General features: G+C 43.4%; 1 pseudogene; it reads left to right on the top strand.

The window, feature by feature from the left end:
- The first annotated feature begins 9635 nt into the window (after positions 1-9635).
- LOC102418797 lies at positions 9636-10460 on the top strand (annotated as a pseudogene).
- Positions 10461-20558: the final 10098 nt, after the last annotated feature.

Below are 20558 nucleotides of genomic sequence, written 5' to 3' on the forward strand. Positions count from 1 at the left end.
TTAGAAATATGGTAGTGAATGATAACTGCAAAGAATTATGTGTAAAGAAGGATGTTTTATATAGTGCCAGTTTTAATAGCAAATATTCAAAACAATCTGAATATCCAAAAATTAGAGATAAATTATGGTTTAGCTCTAATTAGATTATTAGATTATGAAGGGGCCAACTGAAGATCATGTTTTTATGTAATATTTAATGTCCTAAATGCTGTATAATATAAAATGAAAAAAACATGAGCATTTTACAGTACTGGTTTTGTTTTAGAATTCTACATAAATGCAAAAAAGACATAATCTTTTGTTATATTTTAGGGGTATATTGGATCATTTTAATTTTCTTTATACTTTTCTGTCTACACATTTTTTCTACATAAATATAATCAAAGAGTATGGTTGTTTTAAAAATAAAAATTACTGAGAAAGATCCAGCATTTAAATACATTATTTCTGGGAATGAAGCAAAAATTAAGATGGTAATAATAAAAGGAATTCTTTTTGAGTTCCATCTTTATTTTATAAATAAAAAAAAAAGATCATTAACGACTTGAACAGTCATCTAGATACTTTGTTTGCAAACAACTTCGTGAGTAGAGCCGGGCAGTTAACACTAAGATAGCCTTAAGCTATTGAAAAGACTACATACACACATTATCGTGTGCCAGATATTTTTTAAATTAACATTTTACTGTTAACTTTAAAGGAATGGGTTTTCTTTTCTATCAGAGGCAGATCTTTTTTTCTCAGGATCGTTAATTTTCACTGTGGTCTATTATACAGGGTCCTTGAATGATATAGCTTTCGTCTGTTCAAAGAGTCTGTAAAGTCAGTGTGTTTGTGTCTATGAAACTGCCTTCAAGATTATAAGTTACTAATTGTAATTAAACAGTGAAATAAACCCGTTACCCTCCAGCATTAATATTGAGCTGTTTGGGTTACATGTGATTATGTCTTGGAATCGCTAATGCAGTGGTTTCAACTCTTACTTGCACATTAGAGACCCACAAAGGACCCAGTGGATCTGAACCCAGGATTCTCTGGCTCCAACCAATAATTGTTTTCACTCCCCTGTAATATATACCACCCCGTACTTTCTTTAATTCTTAGATGTCTGAAGATGTGAAGATGAAAACATGGGCTTTTTTCTTGCTGCCTTCAGAAAGTACTGTTCTCCCCCACTTTTAGATACTTTTCTTAATCCAGTTGCCTTTTCTAGCAACCTCATTTCCAGACTTCACAAATGGACTATACTTGTTTTCTGTTACCCATCATTCGTTGCTTATACAAAGCCTATCTAGTTTTCCTTAGACCTCATTCTTCAGAACTTGGACCATTTATTCTTGGTATGCTTCTCTCTCTTTTTTTAAAAAAACAAAATTAACATCGTGATCAGTTTTTAGCATTTGGAAGTGAATTATGGGCGTAATAGAAAAGTTCTGGCTTAGTGATTTAGGCCTTGGAAGAGTGGCCAGTTACAGGTTAGTACATCTGCATTAACTTACAAATCTTTATTGGTACATATTATGAGCTACTTATTATTTTCCTGATTTTGAGGATGGACAATCAGAAGTTTATGCATAGCATTAACCAAAAGAGTGGAGAAGGCTGGTATTGCAAGGTTACATTTGAGACATAAGAATGTTTTGCAAATTAGCCTCAGTACTTCCTGGAGTTGTTTATACTAGGCAACTGAAAAATGTGCTTGATTTCATAGGTATTTGTTGGAGAGCACATTTTTATAGAATAAAAAAACACAAAAGCATTTGATGATTTCATTTGGGGAAGATTAAAAGGAAATTGTCAGTGTTTTCAAACTATGTCCTCAGTTTTATAGATGATTCAGGCTTAAAAAGTCCACACATTGGAATGTGATGACACATTCCTAAACTGCCACTTTTGACCTCACTTTAGTTTACAGATGCCCCCTCCCCTCAATAAGAATCAAGATTACAAGGCTAAAGCAGTAATAAGAAAGCCATTTCCAAATATATACAAATCACCCAGCTTCAAGAATTATCTCAGCCATCGTCTTCTAAACTCCCACCCCCTAGCCTCCTCCCATGTTATTTTGAAGCATTTCTCATATCACATAATTTAATCCATGAATATTTCAATGTTACTTCTAAACAATATTTTTAAGATAATCACAAAACCATTGAGACGAAAAAATGAATAAAAATTCCTTAATGTCATCAAATATGTAGTGGATATTCAACAGTTCAGATGTTTCATAAATGCCATTTTTTACACATCGTTTATTTGAAACAGGATTCAGTTACAGGTCATACATTGCAAGTGGTTGACATGCATTTTGTTTTCATCTCTGTTCCCTCACCCTCTTACTGACTTTCCCTTTCTCCTCCCCCTCCTTACCTTTTATTTTTCACATTCTCTCTCCTCTTACAGTTTATTTGGTGAAAGAAATCCAGTTTGTCCTTGAGAGTTAAATATAATCCAGATTCTTGTAACTGCATCCCCATAGTGTAACATAATCCTCTGTCTATATTTCCTCTAACTTGATAAATTGAATCTAGACTTTTTTTTTCAAGACTACTTTAGAGGAGGTGGTATGTTCTTCCATAGGAGGGACATAATATCTCATCTCTTGGATGTTAGCAGCCATCAGCTTTGGATGCCTTTATCATTAATTTAGTGAGTTGCAAAAAATTATTCCAGTTCAAAGTTACCTTCATGTAACCCCTGAAAAGTAAGGTGACAGCCTCCCTGTTTGAATTAAGATTAAAAACAATATACACAGAAAGAGCATTTCATACAATTGAAGTCATTAATAGCAAATAATCAAAATCCTGTAGGATTTAAAAATGGATCAGATATACTAGTATACTGTGAAACATATTTGGTAAATGATTAGGAACAAAGCCACATGAAGAAAAAATAAACAATGAGACTACCTTAAAATACTAGGCAGATTTTTTGTTGTTAATCCTCACATGAGGATATTTTTTCCATTGATTATTAGAGAAGGGGCAGAGAGAGAGAAACATCAATGTGAGGGAGGCACAATGATTGGTTGCCTCCTGAATGCACCCCGACGAGGGCCCAGAATTAAACCTGCAACCCACATGCCCTTGACCAGTAATTGAACCTGCAACCCTTACGTGCTTGGGCTGATGCTCTAACCACTGAGATACTGGCCAGGACTAGGTGGATTTTTGAAACAACTAAATGGGCCCTAGCCAGTGTGGCTCAGCTGGGTGGGTGTCATCCTGAGCACTGCAAGGTTACCGACTTGATTCCTGGTAGGGGGTGTGCAGGAGGCAGCCATTCTCACATTGATGTTTCTCTCTCCTCAAAAAAAAAAAGTCAATACAGAATTTTTTTTAATGTTAAATTGAAAAAATAAATACTGGTGAAAATTTGAATTTAAAATATAATCAATAAAACTAAAAATCTAGAATTATTCAGAACATTACAGTTGGAGAGGAAAATTGATGAGGTGGATTAGGAACTCAAGAAAAAAACCAAGATGTATAGAGAAATAGAGATGAAAATATGATAGCTGGAAATGTAAAATATAGCACAAGTTCTAACAAATCTTATTAAATGGACTACATGTTCCAGAAAGAGGAAATAAAGAAAATGAGGGATGTGACTGGGTTTAGCATGAGGAACTCGACTCACCAGCAAAACTCCTGAAAATTGTTTTAAAACAATCAGGTAAAATCTCAATATGGTTGAAGAATATATGGCAATTAAAGAAACATATTCAAGAAAATGTATTAACATTTTATAAGAACAGTGAGAGTGTGGAATTTGAACTGAAATCACTTCTCCCAACTCAACAAGATGGGAACCAGACTGGTGCAGCCAAGGACACAGGGCCCCACCTCCTTCAGCTCCCAGGATGTCAGTATTTCTCATCCTGCTCCCACCTGTTCCTGAAGCTAACTTATGGTCAAGTCTAGGTGAGAGGTGGGGTTTCTCTTCTGCCTAGCCACCAAGGAGGTTCTACACTGAGCGGTGCTGCTAGCAATATGGGGGCCCCAGTCATCTTTCTGCTGGCTGGTTAGACAGTGATTCCATCCTGGGAGAGCCAAGCAAATCAGAGCTAAAGGTGCTGTCCCCCACCACCACCCCTGAGCACTCAGCCACTAAACTGGAGAAGCTTGCCATTGTCTCAACCTCCAGCTCCATAGGCATAACCAGAGGTGTTGCCAAGAGAGAGAGCAGGCCATACACCAGAGAGCTCCTTTTCCTAAAGGAATTGGTTTCATTTGAAACACTAACGGTGCTCTCAAAAAGAGTGGAAGTTGTAGGGAAGGGCAATTGGGTACGATATTGGTAGAATCATTGGACTTATAAACTAAATTGTAGGCTGGCTCATTTGCATGAGAGAACCTGGGAAGGACATAGTTGGGAGGAGACTGGGGCCAGAACAAATCTCAAATGATTTTCGGAATTATCCCTTAAAAGGAGTCTGAATTTCATTGGTTTATTGGTGAGCAATTTTTGCCTTGGGCATTATCTACACTAATAAAAGACAAAGATGCTAATTGACGATACCTTTGTCACACCCACCAGCCAATCAGAGTGACTATATGCAAATTAACCCAACCAAGATGGCGGCCAGCAGCCACGGAGCTGGAGCAAGCAGGAGGCTTGGTTGCCCCGTCGATGGAGGAAGCCAAGCTTCCCGGCCGGCTGTGGCCTCCGCAAAAGGCAACAAAGTTTCAATTATAGAAGCTAAATAAATCCCAGATACCTGCTTCCAGCCAGCCTCACTGGGAGCTTGGGTGGCTGGGGGCTGTGGCTAGCCTGCAAACAGCCATCAGCCCCTCACCCAGGATGGCCACACCCTCATGAGGTGAGGGTCCCTGCTGGGGGGCTTGGCCAGCTTACAAAGAGCAATCAGCCCCTCACCCAGACTGGCCAGGCACACCAGCGGGACCCCCACCCTGATCCGGGACACCCTTTCAGGGCAAACCAGCCGGCCCCCACCCATGCACCAGGGCTCTATCCTATATAATAAAAGGGTAATATGCAAATTGACCCTAACAGCAGAGCAACTGGGGAATAACTGGTCACTATGACACACACTGACCAACGGGGGGCAGACGCTCAATGCAGGAGCTACCCCCTGGTGGTCAGTGGGCTCCCACAGGGGGTGCTCTGCTCAGCCACAAGCCAGGCTGATGGCTGCCAGTACAGCGGTCGTGGTGGGAGCTAAGGATGTCCGACTGCAGCTAGGCCTGCTCCCGCTGGCAAATGGACATCCCCCGAGGGCTCCCGGGTTGCCAGAGGGATGTCTGACTGCCAGCTTAGGCCCAATCCCTGGGGAGCGGGCCTAAGCCAGCAGGTGGTCATTCCCCCGAGGGGTCCCAGACTGCGAGAGGGCACAGGCCAGGCTGAGGGACCCTCCAGAGTGCACACCAAGCGGTGGAGCTTGCGGAGCAGCGAAGCCTGATGGAAGCCCTGTGTGTTTATGCACCCTGGGGGTGCAGAGGTCCTGTCCTAGGCAGAGGCCGATGGCGCAACTTCTGACTCCGAGAAGCAGAGAGGAGCAGAGAAAGGCCGGAGCCTCCCTCAAGGTGACCCGAAACCTCCACCCACACCAGGCAGGCTGCTGGGCCTGTGTGCGGAGGACTCACCTCCAAGCCCAGCCAGTCGCCCTGCTGCAGCAATGGCACTCCTGGGTGCAGGCCCCAGCGGGACACGGGGTGGCAGCGGGGGCGCCATGAGTCCTCGGCTCCTTGCCTGCCTTCCGCAGCCTCCTCCTGCTTCAGGGCCTCGCCCTCTGCGGCCTCCTCCTCCCCAGCGCCCAGAGCAGCTTACCCACCGAGGGCGCTCCCCGCTGGCCGAGGGGGTGAATGGAGCAGCGGGGACTCCCAGGTGAAGGGTCGCCCTGGGGAGGAGTCCTGACACCTCCATGCCCCTCTCTTGGAGTGCTGCCCAGGCCCTGAGCACAGCGTGGAGCCATGCAGGCCTGGAGGGCACGGGCGGGGGCGGGCGCACGTGCGCCTGGTGCAGCGGGACGTGCTGGTGAGCCGCCTGCCTTCCGGGGCCTCCCCGGGCCTCAGGCCCAGCGCCCAATGCAGAAGGGCCACAGTGGGGCCACCAGGCCCTGGACGCTGCCCTGGAAGCCACACAAAGACAACCTGCTGCTGGAGGGCAGGCGTGCGGTGCTTCGGGAAGATGCTGGAGGAAGGGAAGGAAGGTCATGGAAGGGAACAATTGCAAGGGGAGATCCCGAAGGTTCTGAAAGCAGAGGACCAGCTCCCTACAGACCTGAACTCTGTGTGGGCATCTTTGTCGGCCCTGTGGAAGTGGTGCAAGACATAGGAGGAGGTGACGGACCGGGGCTGCGCCCAAGGAAGACTTGGAGGAGGCACCGAATGGACAGGGCCAGGCGGAGCAGGCAGGCCCATGCGGAGCCCCGCTGGAGCGCAGCCAGACCCCAAGGCGACCACCAAGCCAGGCCCCCAGGGAGAAGCGAGCAGATGCCACTCCACTCGCTGGAGAAGATCATTGAGCAGAAAACTAAAGAAACTGATTTTACATCATTTCCCAGGTGGAGAACAGTTGGCATGTAAGCCCCTGACCAGTGCCCAGCCTCTCCTCTGTCTGTCTATCTCACTCTTAGGTACCATGTTCTTTGTTCTCTCTTAACTGCAACTCATTTTTAAACTAGATTGCTTTAAAAAAAAAAAAAAAAGACTAAATAAAGTTTCCCTTAAGTTATTTAGGCGGTGCTGGGGCTGCTGGGGGCCAGATTGGAGACACAAACACGCAGGGGAGCCCAGCACCCAGCAGCCTCAGACACAAACCAGCAGGCACGGCACCCAGCAGCCCCAAGGCCCACCACCTTGGTGCTGGGGCCTGATCGAAGACACAGATCCACAGCCCCAGCACCCAGCAGCCCCAAGCCCTGCCATCAAGGTGCTGGGGCTACTGGGGGTATCAGAGACACAAACCCGCAGGCCCGACACCCAGCAGACCCAAGGCCAGCCTCCGTGGTGCTGGGGCTGTGGGGGCCAGATCAGAGACACAAACCCGCAGGGGGCCCGGAACCCAGCAGCACCAAGCCCTGACACCACAGTGCTGGGGCTGCTGAGGGCAGGTATTGGAGACACAAACCCTGTGAGCCCTGCACAGGACAGGACGGGTGCTCCGCTCCAGGCGAAGTGCTTTCCCTCCGACCCAGCTCTCCCTGGGAGTCCGGCGCCAGGCGTGGAGGGCGCTCTCCCTGGGAACCTGGAAATCCGCCTCTGGGGTGACTGTGCAGCAGCCATGCCTGGCGAGCCACGGAGAGGGTGATCTACCCATGCGGATGTGTACACTGGCGGAGGCCACGCAGCTGCCATAGTTGAAGTCGGGGGGATCAGAGTCGGCCAAGTTGGCAATGGAACCCCAGCTCCCCACCGAATGACTAGAGCACACAGTCCTCAGTCACTTCCTGAGCAGCAGTCAGCCCCGACCGGGGATCAAACCCGAAACCTAAGTAGGTGCCCTGGCAGAATGGAACCCAAACCTTTGCTGTAGCAGAGGAGCTCCGACCCACAGCAGGGGCCAGGGCAGCCAGAGGGGTTTTGTTGAGGGACCCTGACCGGCAGCGTGCAGCGCAGTGGGTTAGAACCTCCTCCCGATACAGCAAGGTTGTGGGTTGGATCCCTGGTCAGGGCACAGACAAGAAGCAACCAAAGAGAGCATAATAAGCGGAACAACACACTGGGGTTTCTCTCGCTCCCTTCCTCTCTCTAAAATAATCAATCAATAAAAATTAAAATAAAAAATAAACCCTCTGGCTTGCAGAGTTGCTAAAAAAGATAGAAAGTGAAGTCTCATCCCTTCCCGCTCATTCAACAAATACTTCATATGCTCCTTCAACATCACACTGGGGATGGTATTTGTGTTTGTTTTGTTAATCTTCACTGAGGACATTTTTGCATTGATTTTTTTTTCTCGCAGAGTGGAAGGGAGGGAGGGAGAAGGAAAGGGAAAGGGAAAGGGAGAAAGAAAGAAAAGAAAGAAAGGAAAGAAAGAAAGAAAGAAAGAAAGAAAGAAAGAAAGAATGAAAGAAAGAAAGAAAGAAAGAAAGAGAGAGGAAAGAAAGAGAGAGAGGAAAGAAAGAAAGAAAGAAAGAAAGAAAGAAAGAAAGAAAGAAAGAAAGGGAGGAAGGAAGGAAGAAAGAAAGAAAGAAAAGAAAGAAAGAAAGAAAGAAAGAAAGAAAGAAAGAAAGAAAGAAAGAAAGAAAGAAAAGAAAAGAAAGAAAGAAAGAAAGAAAAGAAAGAAAGGAAAAAAAGAAAGAAAGTAAGAAAGGAAGGAAGGAAGGAAGGAAGTAAGGAAGGAAGGAAGGAAGGAAGGAAGAAAGAAAGAAAGAAGAAAGAAAGAAAGAAAGAAAGAAAGAAAGAAAGAAAGAAAGAAAGAAAGAAAGAAAGAAAGAAAGAAACTAATGTGAGAGACATCAGTTGGTTGCCTCTTGCTGAATCCCCGACCAGGGCCCGGGTTGAGCCTGCAACCCAGGTATGTACCCTTGATTGGAATCCAACCCAGTACCCTTCAGTTCGCCTGCAGAAGCACTATCTACTCAACCAAATCAGCATTTTTTTTCTTTTTAAGTTCTCCCCTAAGGATATGCTCTTTTCATTGATTCTAGAGAGAGAGGAAGGGAGAGAGAAAGTTCCCCAAGCATTCTGACAGGGATGGAACCCACAACCTGTGTATGTGCCCTCACCTGGAATTGAACCCATTACCCTTTGGTGCGTGGGAGGACACTCTAACTACTGATCCACACTGACCAGGACCTGGAGGTACACTTAAAAAATGTTTTCAGATCTGCCCTGGTCAGGTGGCTCAATTGGTCAGAGTCTCAACCTGTACACCAAAGGATTTCCTGTTGGATTCTAGGTTAGGGCACATACTTAGGTTTAGGTTAGATCCTAGTGGGTCAGCAGGTGCTGGTATTTCTGGTATTTCTCTGTCACATGGATGTTTCTCTCTCTAAAAATCAATTTTAAAAACATCCTCAGGTGAGAATTAAATATATATATATGTATATCTTAAAAAATTTTTCAGATCTAAAATGTTATTTGGTTCTTTTTTAAATTTTATTTTTCATTTACAGTTCACATTCAATATCCTATCCTATATAATAAAACCCTCATATGCAAATTGACCAAATGGTGGAATGACTGGTGGCTATGAACTGACCACCAAGTGGCAGACGCTCAATGCAGGAGCTGCCCCCTGGTGGTCAGTGTGTTTCCACAGGGGGAGTGCCACTCAGCCAGAAGCGGGGCTCATAGCTGGCGAGTGCAGCGGCAGTGGCCGGAGCCTTCCGGGCAGCACTAAGGAGCAGCAAGCCGAGCGTTAGGAAGCAGCAAGCAGGTGGGCGGTAAGGAGGGAGGGGTCCCGGACTATGAGAGGGCACCGGCTGGGCTAAGGAATCCCCCACCCATCCCCAGTGCACGAATTTCGTGCACCAGGCCTCTAGTTTAAAATAAAGCAATCACATAGCAATTAGTAAACCTTAACAGCTGGCTATGGTCAGGAAATGAAACAGCCAAAGAGAACCCTGTAAAAACCACTGTCCTCCACCCCACCCCCACCCCAGCTACCCAGGGAGGGGCCCAAATAGCCTTGTTCTCGGCTCCCATGTAACTTAAAGGAGAACTTTCACAATGTCCAGAGCCCTAAAAATCCTGCACATGAAAGAGGAGGATGTCTTCAAATTCCTTGCAGCAGGAACCCGCTTGGTGGCACCAACCTTGACTTCCAAATGGATCAATTCAACCACAAAAGGAAAAGTAATGGCATCTACATCATAAATCTGAAGAGAACCTGGGAGAAGCTTCTGGCAGCTCGTGCCATTGTGGCCACTGAAAACCCAGCTGATGTCAGTCATATGGTCCAGGCATACTGGCCACGAGCTGTGCTGAAGTTTGCTGCTGCCACCGGAGCCACAGCTATTGCTGGACGCCTCACTCCTGGAACCTTCACTAGCCAGATCCAGGCAGCCATCTGGGAGCTGAGACTTCTGTGGTTACTGATTCCGGGGCTGCCCATCAGCTTCTCACGGGGGCAGTAAACCTGCCGACCACTGCTCTGTGTAACACAGACTCTCCTCTGCCTGTGTGGACATTGCCATCCCTTGCAATAACAAGGGGGCTCACTCGGATGCAGTGGATTCTGGCCCAGGAAGGTCTGCACCAGTGTGGCACCATCTCCAGTGAACACCATGGGAGGTCATACCTGATGTCTACTTCGATAGAGCTCCTGAAGAGACTGAAAGCAAAGAGCAAACCACGGCTGTGCTCCAAGGAGGAACTTCAGGGTGAATGGATGTTCTAGCTCCCAAGTTCACTGCTGCTCAACCTGAGGTTGCAGACTGGTGTGAAGGCATGCCGGTGCCCTCTGTGTCTATTCGGCAGTTCCCTACTGACGCCTGGAGAGCTCAGTCTGTCCCTGAAGACTGGTCTGCAGCCCCCCACTGCGCAGGCCACTGAATGGGTAGGAATAAACTGAGTAGTTTTAAAAGTTCCGCAAGCTTTTAAGCAAAATAGAAATAAGGTTGAAGGAAAATAGAATTTCTAAAAATTAAAACATGCACAAAATATACTGTTAACCCAGGATGACAATGGACATAACCCAAGAATATGCTCCCTGGGGAGCATTATCAGAAGCTTACCAGTACAGGAAAGAAAAAGACTCCAGCCAGTTGCTAAAGAAACCAAAACAACAACAACAAAACTAGCAAATAACAACAAGCACCAGAGGGGAGGCACCAGTCCCCAGAGGTGCTACAATATATTATCTAAAATGTCCAGTTTTCAACAAAAAAAAATATTAGTCATGCAAGGAAACAGGAAAGTATGACCCATCTACTGGGGGAAAAAAACAAACCAGAAATTGCCTGTGAGAGCAACCAGATGTCAAATTTAACAAAGTCTTCAAAGTAGCTATTACAAATATGTTCAAAGAACAAAAGGAAGCCAATGATTAAAGAGTAGAAAAGGTATGGTGAAAATGTCACAGCAAATAAAGAATGTCAATAGATAGGAATGATAAGGAAAGAATCAAATGGAAATTCTAGAATTGAAAAGTATAATAACTGAAATGAAAAACTCACTAAAGGGGCTCAACAGTAGATTTGAATTAGCAGAAGATGATAATTAGAAGAAAGATCAATAGCGATTATGCAACCTGAAGAACAGAGAGAAAAAAGAATTTTAAAAAATGAATGGGCTTCAGAGAAATGTGGGTCACTATTAAGTGCAGCATATTTGAAAAAATCATGGCTGACAACTTCTCTAATGTACTGAAAAACAGTAATTATATATCTAGGAAGCACAATAAACTCAAAGAAGGATAAAGGTAAAAAGGTCTACAAACAGACGTATCATATGAGGAATACTGAAAGCCAAAGACAAGGAGAAAATCTTGACAGGAGTAAGAAAAAAATGACTCATCATTTACAAGGGAACCCCAATAATATTCAAACCTGACTTCAGCAGAAGCCAGAAGCCAGAGGAATAATATATTCAAAGTGCTCAAAGAAAGAAAGTGTTAACTAAGAATTCTGTATTCAGAAAATTTATCCTTAAAAGATAAAAGCAGCCTAGCCAGTGTAACTCAGTGGTTGAGCATCTATCCTGGTCAGGGCACATGCCCAGGGTTTGGGGATCCATCCCCAGTAGGGGGCCATGCAGGAGGCAGCAGATCAATACTTCTCTCTCATCAATATTTCTATCTCTCCCTCTCTGAAATCAATTAAAAATATTTTTTCAAAAATAAACTATTAAAGAACACAGCCATGGATACAGACAATAGTGTGGTGAGGACCAAGTGGAAGTGGAGTCAGGGGCTGAGTGAAGGTGGACAAAGGGGGGAAAATTGGGGAGATCTGCTATAGTGTCAAGAATATAAAATTTAAATTTAAAAAATGAATCAACCAATGAATGCATAAATAAGCGGAACAACAAATCTCTCTCAAATCAGTTTTTTAAAAAGAATAAAATGCTTAGGAATAAACGTATGTAATGAAAACATCAAAACACAGATGAATGACATTAAAGAAGACACAAATTAATGGAAAGACAGCTTATGCTCATGGATTGGAATAATATTGTTAAAATTTCCATACTACCCAAAGTGATCTACAGATTCAAAGCAATCCCTATCAAAATTACATTCTCATTCTTTTTCACAAATAGGGAAAAAATCCTAAATTTATATGGAAACACAGAGGATATAGAATAGCCAAACCAATCTTGAGAAGAAGAAGAAAACTAGCCGTAGCCAGTTTGGCTTAGTGGATAGAGGGTCGGCCTGCGGACTGAAAGGTCCCAGGTTCGATTCCAGTCAAGGGCATGTACCTGGGTTGCGGGCACATCCCCAGTAGGAGGTGTGCAGGAGGCAGCTGACCGATGTTTCTTATCAATGTTTCTAACTCTCTATCTCTCTCCCTTCCTCTCTGTAAAAATTCAATAAAATATATATATATTTTAAAAAGAACAAAACTAGAAACATCACACTTCCTGATTTCCAAATATATTACAAAGCTACAATAAACAAAACAGTGTGGTACTGGCATAAAGACAGACATAGAAACCAATACAATGGGAAAAGGGGCCCCAAAGCAAACCCACACATATACAGTCACCTGGTTTTCAAAAAGGGTACCAAAAATACATAATGGTAAAAGGATAGTCTTTTTTAAAAATATATTTTATTGATTTCTTACAGAGAGGAAGGGAGAGGGATAGAGAGTTAGAAACATCGATGAGAGAGAAACATCGATCAGCTGCCTCCTGCACATCTCCCACTGGGGATGTGTTCGCAACCCAGGTACATGCCCTTGACCGGAATCGAACCTGGGACCTTTCAGTCCACAGGCCGATGCTCTATCCACTGAGCCAAACCGGTTTTGGCAAGGATAGTCTTTTTAATAAATACAATAGAATGAAGTTGAATCATTACCTCATACTACATACAAAAATTACTCAAAATGGATTAAAGTCTTAAACAGAAGACTTAAAACTCTAAAACTAGAATAAAACATAGGGAAAGCTTCACAACACTGGACTTGGCAATGATTTATTGTATATGATACCAAAGCACAAGTGACAAAAGTAAAGAGACAACACCAAACTTTTATACTTCTGTGCATCAAGGGATACAATCAATAGAGTATAAAGGTGACCTATGGAATGGAGGTTGATATATTTGAACTATATATCTGATTGATAAGGGTTTAGTATTCAGCATATATAAACAACTCGTACCACTCAACAACAAATAGACAAATAACCTGATTAAAATCTGGACAAAGACTTGAATAGACATTTATCCAAAAATGATACATAAATGACCAAGAAGTGAAAAGATGCTCAATATAACTAGTCATTATAGAAATGCAAATCAAAACCACACTGATATATCACCTCACAACAATTAGGATGGCTGCAATAAAAAAACAAACAAAACAAATTAATCCAGCAATCCCACTTCTGAGTATATATGCAAAACAAACAAACAAAAAAAACAAACCCTGAAAACAGGATCTTGAAGAGATATTCAAACACCCATGTTTATAGCAGTTTTATTTATAAGAGCCAAGATGTGGATGCAACCCAGATATCCATCAAGAGATGAATGGATAAACAAAATATGCTATACAAACAATGGAATATTACTCAGTTTTAAAAAGGAAGGAAATACTGTCACATGCTATAACATAGAAGAACCTTGAGAACATCATGCTAAATAAAATTAGCCAGTCACAAAAATACAAATACTGTATGATTATATTATGTATCGAAATTAAACTTATGGAAACATAAAATAGAATGGTAGTTACCAGACACTGGGGAGAAGGGGAAATGGAGAGTTGTTGTTTAATGGGTATTGAGTTTTAGCTTTGTAAAATGAAAACAAATGTAGTGATCTGTGGAACAATAATATATATGTACTAAACGCTACTAAACTGTACACTTAAAAATAGTTAAGATGGTAAATTTTATGTAATGTGTTGTATCACAATTAAAAAAATAACTTCTACTCTGAAAACTACAAAACATTGTTGTTGTTGTTTTTAATATATTTTATTGAGTTTTTACACAGAGGAAACGAGAGGGACAGAGAGTTAGAAACATCAATCAGCTGCCTCCTGCACACTCCCCACTGGGGATGTGCCCACAACCAAGGTACATGCCCTTGACCGGAATCAAACCTGGGACCCTTGAGTCCACAGGCTGACGCTCTATCCACTGAGCCAAACCAGTTAGGGCCAAAACATTGTTGAAAGTAATTAATAATCTAAATAAATGGAAAAACATCCTATACTTATGGATTAGAAGACTTAATATTATTAAGATGCCAATACTCCTCAAATTGGTCTAGAGCAGCGGTTCTCAACCTGTGGGTTGAGACCCCTTTGGGGGTCCAATGACCCTTTCACAAGGGGTCGCCTAAATACATCCTGCATATCAGATATTTACATTACGATTCATAACAGTAGCAAAATAATTTTATGGTTGGGGGTCACCACAACATGAGGAACTGTATTAAAGGGTCGCGGCATTAGGAAGGTTGACAACCACTGGTCTAGAGATTCAACACAGAATTACATGGAGAAATTTACAAAGCCACAATCAAAGTGAGAGATTTTTATTTTTCTCTTTCAGTAACTGATGCATCAAATAGACCAAAAATTTAGATATAGAAGATTTGAACAACATAATTATCAAATGTTATTAAATAAATATATGCTATATATGATAATTAGAAAAATTACATTCTTTTCAAAAACCCATTACATTTATAAGAAATAATGACATTTTAGTACACAAATTATGTCTCAACAAATTTTAAAGTAACTTTATCAGAGGTTTTACTCTCTGACCACAATACAAAAGTGAAGGTCAATAAAAATTAAAAATCATAAACAAATAGTATCATTTGTAAGTTTAAAAATACATTTCTAAATAACTCATGTGTAAAAAAATAAAGAGTAATTAGAAAATTTGATTACGTATCTAACTGTGACATGAAGCTAACTCTTACACTTAAAGGAAATTTATAGCCTTTAGATGCTTATGCTAGAAAAGAAGAAAAACTAATAACTGCAACTGTGATTAACTATTAGTATTATAAGAATTTAAAAAGAAGAGCTCTGGCCAGTGGCTCAGCTGGTTGGGCATTGTCCCATGCACTGAAAGGTTGCCTGCTCGATTCCTGGTCACAACACATGCCTGGGTTGCAGGCTCAATTCCAGGTGGGGGACATGCAGGAGGCAGCTAATTGATGCTGCGCTCTCATATCATTGTTTCTCTCTTTCTCTGCCTACCCCTTTCTCTCTCTCTCTAAAATAAAAAATATTTTAAAGAGAGAGAGAGAATGTTCAGGTCATGGCAGAGTAGGTGGATCTTGCACTCACCTCCTCCCAGGACCCAATTGGAAATACTATAAATTGGGGAACAATCACCCTGAATAACCAACTGAGGACTAGCTGAAGAGGAGTCTTACAACCAAGGATTTGCAGAAGCCACATCAAGACTAGTAGGAAGGGCAGAGACTTGAAAGGGGTTGACACAGGTCCCACGGGTGGTGGCTGAGGTGCCAGAGGGATACCTCAGCCATGGTAGGTTACTCTGACGAGATGTGGGGCCTAAACCCCAGGCCAGGCTTCCCAGCCCAGAGCATGGAAGAGGCCCACATAGCTTCTGGCTGTGAAAAGCAGCAAGGTTTCTGTCCACCAAGGAGAGGCAGAGTCTGATGGAGATACAGGCAATATTTTCAAGGGCCAACATGCAAAATTTCATTCACAGCCACACACCCTGGGCTCTGGCAGAGGGAGGGTGGTGTGGACTGGAGTCATCTGAACAGAATCTGGGGTTTGTGGCTTGGGGAGAAGTATAGGGGGACAGCCACCAGGATCCCTGTACTGAATCATTCTCGGATACCGCAGTGGCCATCTTTCTTGGGTGGAGCAGTGCCCTCTGAGTGGCATCAGCCTGGGGGAGAGCAATTACCACACCATCAGGAATGCCTCTTGCAGCACTCTGCAATGTTACGCCTTGCTAAGGAATCAAGGGCATAGGCCCAGGCAAAGAAGTCGGGGCTGACTCAGGGGGTGTCAGTGACTGGTTTTGAAGCAGGGCAGCTCACGCCACTTTCCCGTGAGCCTGATTGGCGCTTACCCCTCAGGAGATCTGATAGAAACATCCATCCGGCTTTCCCGGCAGACCAATCTCTGGGCTCAGGAAGCCCACCCATCTGACCACTAGCTGCTCTATCCTAAAGAGGTCAGGCCAAAATCCAGGAAAGATTCAGACGTGTGGCTCTGGAATGGGGTGTTATACCCACCACGTTTCCTTAAGTCTGCACAGCACCTCCCCCTGATGAGAGATCCACTAGCTCCATCTTTCAGATTCTGCCAGAGGCTCTTTCATTGACTGAGCTTAACAGGCAGCTGGCAAATGGAGGCAGGCAGAGGCAGAGGTGGATCCTGGGGTGCCTTGGCACATCTGCTGACCTGCCCTGGGACCTAGTTCTAATAAAAGCTGTCCTGAAAAGTAGCTTGGTTCTTCCCATGTGCAGCCATGCCCCACAGAAGCAACTAAAAGCTGTGGATCACTTGTATATTCAAACAGGTTGCCAAGGGCCAGGCCCAGACGTCTGATATTGGCCTGCACCAGAGTCCCTCCCAAGAGGCCCCAAAACAACACACCAAGTGGCAAGCTTCAGACAACATCAGAGCAGGACCCCAAACTTCACAAAGAGCCTATCCAGAGGGAGATCACAACAGACACTAAACTCTGCTGAGGCGAATGGGACTTCTTTTTAAATATTTTTCTTTTATCTTCTCTTTTTTCTTAAACATTTTTTCTTTTCTATTTTTCTTTTTTTATCTTTTTACTCTTTTTCCTTATTTTTTTCCTTTTATCTTTTCTTATTCTCTTTTTCATTTTTTAATTAACTTTTTAAAAAATAATTTTTTGGTCAGCACTTTGCACAACAGCTTGCAAGCCAAGGTCTGGGTTGAGCTTCACAGTCATCCAGCCTGTGGGTCAATCCCATGCAATCAAGACTCAATTACAACAGGAAGGCCCACATAACTCACAAAAAGGACATTCCTAGAGAAAACAGCTCATATGATCAAGGAGATCATACCCCTGGGTCCCATAGGACACCTACTACATAAGGCCACTCCATGAAGACCGAGATCTATCTAATACATCGGAAGAAAACAAAGAGACAGACAAAATGGGGAGACCAATAAACAGGCGCAAAATGAAAGAAAAGGAAGAATCTCTAAAAAAAAAAGAGCTAAATAAAATGGAGGCACACAATCAGATAGAGTTCAAAGTAATGTTTATAAGAATGCTCAAGGAACTCAGTGAGAACTACAACAGCATGAAAAAAGACATAGAAACCATGAAAAAGAACCAGTCAGAAGTTAAAAATATATCTGACATTGAGAATACACTGGAAGAATTAAAAAGTAGTTTGGATGAAGCAGAGGATCGAATCAGCGATTTGGAAGACAAGTTAGGAAAAAAACACACACACAATCAGAGCAGAAAAAAGAAAAAAAAGAATTAAAAAGCAGGAGGATAGTTTAAGGGGACTTTGGAACAACATGAAACATAATAACATTAACATCATAAGAGTACTAGAAGGACAAGAGAGAAAGCAAGGGATCGAGACCCTTTTTGAAGAAATAATGACTAAAACTTTCTTAACCGTTTGAAGGAAAAGGACACACAAGTCCTGAACAAGATGAACCCAAAGAAGCCCACACCAAGACCTACAATAATTAAAATGCCAAAGGTTAAAGACAAAGAGAGAATCATAGGGCAGCAAAAGCAATATAGTCAATTAGCTGCAAGGGAGCTCCCATAAGGCTATCAGCTGATTTCTCAATAGAAACATTTCTGGCCAGAAGGGACTGGCAAGAAATATTCAAAGTGATGAAAAACGAGGATCTGCAACCAAGAATATTTTACCCAGCAAGGCTATCATTTGAAATTGAAGGAGAAATAAAGATCTTTCCAGACAAGAAAAGGCTATAAGAATTTCTTATAGCCCTGACCGGTTTGGCTCAGTGGATAGAGCGTTGGCCTGCGGACTGAGGGGTCCTATGTTCGATTCCGGTCAAGGGCAGTACCTTGGTTGCGGGCACATCCCCGGTGAGGGGTGTGCAGGAGGCAGCTGATCAATGTTTCTCTCTCATCGATCTTTCTAACTCTCTATCCCTCTCCCTTCCTCTCTGTAAAAAATCAATAAAATATGTTTAAAAAAAAAAAAAGAGTTTCTTATGACCAAACCAGCATTATAAGAAATGTTAAAGGGCCTGTTAGGAGGAGGAGGAGGAAGAGGAGGAGGAAGAGGAGGAGGAGTAGGAGGAGGAGGAATAGGAGGAATAGGAGAAAGAGGAGAGGAAAAGAGTTAAAAGAATACAATGGCAGCCCTGGCCAGTGTGGTTCAGTTGGTTGAGCATCATTCCATGCACTGACTGCTCACCAGTTCAATTCCCAGTCAGAGCACATACCCAGGTTGTGGGCTCCATCCCCAAAAGGTAGAGTGTAGGAGGCAATCAATCGGTGTTACTCTCTCCCTCCCCCTTCCTCTCTCTCTCTCAAATCAATTTTTAAAACATGTTTTTAAAAGAATACAATGGTGATTAAGCAAGATGGTGGCATAGGTAATCACATATACTTGCTGCCTCTCACAACCACACCAAAATTACAACTAAATGGCAGAACAACTACCACCCAGAACCACAGGAAAGCTGGCTGAGTGGAAATTCTACAACTAGAGAGGTGAAGAAAGCGCATTGAGACAGGTAAGAGGTGCGGAGACACAGAAAGTGCTGGCACCTGGATGTGCTGTTCTTTAAACTGGGAGGGAGATAAAAGCTCCCGCTTGCCCTGAATTACAGTGACAGGCGAGACTCTGGGGGACCCAGACACATACAGGGAGAAACTGGACTGTCTGACATTGGGACAGGAACATGAGGGCAGCTTACTCTTAGAGGTGCTCAATGCAATCATTGTTCCTGCATGGGTGCGCGGGCGGAGAACCAGGGACTTCTACAGTTCAGGGAAGCCATTGCTGTTTGCTCCGCCCTGGTGATTCCCAGAGACCATGCCCCACCCAATTTATAACCCCACCCAAACTGTGCGCATCGGTTTTTGCATATGAATTGCCTGTCCTTTCGCCTAAAACAAACTGCAGCTGGATCAGAGAGCCCCAGAGATTCCAAAAGAAGGCCCAATACCTGGTAGAAGCAGCAGCCTTGCGTCATAGCTGGGCCTCGCCTGAGCACTTCCAAACTCCATACAAAGAGGAGGAATCTGCAGATGTCTCTGTAGCTCCTGCTGGGTGGCCCCAGATAGTGGCTGACCGAGCACCTCCTTGGAGATGATAACGGATTACAACTCTTCACATCCATAAAAGACACACTCACGGGGCAGACTCAGTGAGCACCAAAGCCCCACTGAAGCAAGTCCTGCCCCATAGGGTGTCTCCTGTGCAACAGATTTTCCAGTGTAGACACAGCTGGTCACCAAAGCCAATTGGCCTGGAGGTCAATTCCTCCCAGTGATACCAACAGCAATCAAGGGTTAACTACAACAGACTGTGCAAACATCCTGCAAAGGGGTGCACTAAGAGAGTCCATCTCAGGTAACTGGGGAGGCTGAGCCACTGGGCCCTATAGGACACCAACCATACAAGGCCACTCTATCAACTCAAGGAGATTTAGCAGCTACCCAGTACATAGAAACAAACACAGGGAAGCAGCCAAAATGTGGAGACAAAGTAACAAGTTACAAATGAAAGAAATGGAGGAAAGCAAAATACTGGATATAGAGTTCAAAACCACGGTTATAAGGTTACTCAAGAATCTTCTAGAAACCTCCGAAAAATTTAGTGAGACCCTCAAGGATATGAAAAAGGACCAATCAGAAATTAAGCATACACTGACTGAAATAAAGAATAATATACAGAGATCCAACAGCAGATGAGAGGATCCCAAAAATCAAGTCAAAGATTTGAAATACGAAGAAGCAAAAAACACCCAACCGGAAAAGCAAAAAGAAAAAAGAATCCAAAAATATGAAGATAGTATAAGGAGCTCTGGGACAACTTCAAGCATACCAACATCTGAATTATGGGGGTGCCAGAAGAAGAGGGAGAGCAAGATATTGAAAGCATATTTGAATAAATATTGACAGAAAACTTCCCCTACCTGATGAAATAAATAGACTTACAAGTCCAGGAAGTGCAGAGAACCCCAAACAAGAGGAGTCTGAAGAGGACCACACCAAGACACATCATAATTAAAATGTCAAGGGCAAAAGACAAAGAGAGAATCTTAAGAGCAACAAGAGCAAAACAGTTAGTTACCTACGGGGGGTACACATACGACTCTCGGGTGATTTCTCTACAGAAACTATGCAGGTCAGAAGGGAGTGGCAAGAAATATACAAAGTGATGAATAGCAAGAACCTACAACCAAGATTACTCTACCCAGCAAAGCTATCATTCAGAATTGAAGGTCAGATAAAGAGCTTCACAGACAAGAAAAAGCTAAAGGT

The sequence above is a fragment of the Myotis lucifugus genome, unplaced genomic scaffold, assembly GCF_000147115.1.
Source record: "Myotis lucifugus unplaced genomic scaffold, Myoluc2.0 scaffold_221, whole genome shotgun sequence".
Lineage (NCBI taxonomy): Eukaryota > Metazoa > Chordata > Mammalia > Chiroptera > Vespertilionidae > Myotis > Myotis lucifugus.